Genomic DNA, 3643 nt, shown 5'->3' on the forward strand with positions numbered 1-3643 from the left:
CAGCTCCTGCAAAGTGCTGAAAAATACCTGACAATAATATAATGTACAATTTCAAGGACTCATTCAATTCCAATTATTTCAATATCAATAGAAACTATTTAGAAATATTATGAGTACCTGCAAGTACTTAAAGTTTTAAGTAAGACATTATTATGAGTTGCCTGTACACCTCTCTTCCAATGAAAGAGAGATCTTTATGTGGAAGCCAGGAGACTGCCCAGATAGTTTTTGTGAACAGAATTATAGAAAAAATACATTGAAAGCACAATTTATCATAGGGATATAAATCACAGCTTGCTTTACAAGTCTCAGCAGATTTCAAGTGTTCTTTCTGAGATACCTGACTTCAGAAGGAAGACTTGACCTTTCAAGTCCCAAAGGAGTTACACAAAAAATGGACAAAGCACAGCTTTACGTTAAAGAAGATGGCTTCTCTAGCTGGAACTTCAAGCAAAATGAAAGAAAAACATATGTACCTTGCTCTTCTGAAATCCAAACCTACAGCACTGCACTTCCTCACTCATATTCCTCACTTGCATGAACAGGTCCATGAAAATCAACAGCACTGAACTCTCACACACTAAGTGGTTGTTGAATTGAGAATGTACAAAAACTCCCTTTATTCAGCACAGCAAGAAGAACTCCATTCAACTCCCCTTTGAAGTTGGTCAAGAGTACTCCCACTAGCTTTCCAAGAGCTGAGTCTCACTACAACCAGAGTAAACATTTATTCCTGAATACTTACTCTTTCCTCATTTTTAACCCCAATGTGAAAAATCACACAAAGAATGAAAAGTGAATTGTCTAAATTTTGTACATAAAACACAAAGAGTGAGATGTCAGTCATAATAAGGTTTTTACTTTATACTTTTCAATTATTAGACCAACAGGTCTAATATTCTTCCTTATTCTTGAGGAAAAGAAAGATAAGGCTGAAAAAATTATAGCTTTACAGTCATCCTACTACTGGCTGCCAGAAAAGACAAAAGGATCATAAGGCTCTATGAAAAACATGAAAGTAACAACTGAATGATAAAAAAGCATTGCAAATGCAAAAGGATGTAAAATGGAAAGACTAACTAAATTAGGAAGTTTTAGTGAATGGCCTACATTTCTATAGGCTGCCTATCTGGACAATTTTATTTTATTCACCTACATTTTGCTGAAGCTCCAATTAGAAAGTCTGCTACACATATACAAAATCATGTTGAGAAAAACCCTTCAAGAAGCTTTTCAGTCCTGAAGCCACTTTGTACCAGAAAGAAATCAATAAAACTATAAATTGAAGGTATGAGAAACCCAATTAAGATGCCTGGCATTACATCTTCTAAATAGAAAGGGTAAAATGACTCACTCCTTTTTTCAACATGCCTTTCATGTAAGTAAACTTTTGGGAACAGTGCAAAGAGGGAGGAAAGAAAAAAATTTAACGGAGTCAGGGAGAGGGAAACGAAACAATCCTGGGAAAAGGGTTCTAGCAGGTACTGCTGCCTTACCAGTGAATTTTAAACACCAAATTTCAATTCCCTTCTGAAACAACAAACACATCCCACAGAGCTACAATAAATGCAAACACTACAAATTAGACCACACAACGCAACAGCAGGTGTGCACTATTTATATATACAAATCCAATGGATGAACAAAACATCTTCAAGAGAAATGCACAGTAACACATCACAAGAAGAAGGTGCAGATGGTACAGTAGCAGAAGTGGCTATTTGTCTCTGGACAGTTCTAGTTTCATTGCTGTTCTGTAGGCTTATGTTTTTCAGTAGGCTTACATTTTTCACAAAGGAGTAGACAAAGAAATTAATTTTTTTTTTCTTCAAATCTTGGCTTCCCAAATTAAACTGGCTGTTTCACAAACATGAAAGTTGCTCCTCATTGTGGCAGCAGGGAGATTTTGATCGCTAAGTTTATGTATAGATATGTTTGGTATTATGTGAAAGTAAGCTAACTCACCTGATGCTCAGATAAGTATAGAAGTACATAAATGCCACTGGAGCTATGGCATTAACACTGGAAGATTTATTCTTGTAAATCTCAAAGCTACAGGAACTGTTGTTTTGATAATCAATTGAACCATTTACATATTTTTTCTGTTTGGTGTAACATAGCTATATGGATAAAAAGAAAAGCATATAGTCCTTTACTAGAAGGTGCTTATGCACCTAACACACATTTGTTACCTAGCACTCCTCTGACAAAAACCAGCTGAACAATCCCTAGCTGTACCCATCTTTTGCTTACCACTTTGTGTGTTACACCTTCTTACTTCCCACCTTAACGCTCATACACATTATTTATTCTTCACTTCCTTCAGAAAGCTGAGTATGATGTTGAGTGTTCAAAGCAAAGAGGATGTTAAAAAAAATTCTACCAAAAAGACAAAATGAGTATCACATAGAGCCACACATATATCCTAAATGCATCTTTGAAAGTTGTATTATTCACTGAATTCAACAACCCCCAGCCAAATGATCCCTACTGGCAACAATACTCTGCCAGCTTCCATTAAATGCAGACAGGAAAAGCACATTGCTCCCAAACACAGGCTCCTTCTCTCCCTTGGTCAAAGAGTGAAGGAATTAACCATTACTACAGGTTGTTAGCAATCTGATTGAAAAGACAGAAAGAGAACTGTTTCAGCCAGTGATTTGTGTTAGGTTCCCTGCCCTGCCAGCACCCGCTGTGTTCTGCAAGCTCAGCTGCACGGGCTGCAGCCCCAGACACACGTGACAGCGCTACTTACTTACTGCTGAGGAGGGTGCGTGTACCAAATGTAACAAACTGGGTTACCAGAACACCTAGGCTGCACACCCAGGTGGCACAAATTCCCTCCCTTTTCAGAGCGCTCTCAGGTATCCTAACAAAACTGAAGGGAAATGGCATTTACACAGTACAGTCTATTTATTGCTGCAGCAGCTCAAGCGCTAACACACCTACAAGTCACCGTGAGGGGCCAAGGGCTCCAGGCTGGAGCCGCCAGCTGTAACATTACACACCCCATCCCTGTGACCCACTGCAAAGCAGGAGTGTGGGCAGATTCTAAATTTTCAGCAGTATTTTTTCAGGCTCATCTAGGATCAGCTCCCAAGCACTGGATGATGGGGACCGGGGTTGTGGATGGGAGTAAAGTTTCCAAATGCCTCGTGCTATCAGTCCCATTCAGAACCCGAAAAATACTAAGCTGTGAGCTACAAAGAGTTTGTGCGCTAGTACATTTTGGAATATGTACAGAAAATGAAATTGTTTCCCTTTTGCACAGAGCTCTGCAACGGCTTGAGTACAAAATGGCACTATGATAACACTATCTGAAGCTGTCGGACTTCAGAGAAGGCATTAAAGGAACACTAAGCTGCCTCTTCGACCAAGTCTCTCTTTTACCAGTGACATTTCAATGGGAGGAGCAGAAAAGGATTTGAGACACAGCCACAGTGCAACAAACACAGTGAACCACCTTGCGAGCATTCCCGCAATCTCTCCCGGAGCAAAGTGTTGATTTTCCCGGTGCGCCTGCTACCGTCCAACACAACTTTTGCCATTTAAAGCCCCGTCGGGCGGCAGAGCACGGGCAGGCTCCTGCGGCCGCGGTCGGACAGCAGGACACGCGGTTCGGGTGGCGCGCCGTTCCACGGCG

This window comes from Geospiza fortis, unplaced genomic scaffold (genome assembly GCF_000277835.1).
Source record: "Geospiza fortis unplaced genomic scaffold, GeoFor_1.0 scaffold40, whole genome shotgun sequence".
Lineage (NCBI taxonomy): Eukaryota > Metazoa > Chordata > Aves > Passeriformes > Thraupidae > Geospiza > Geospiza fortis.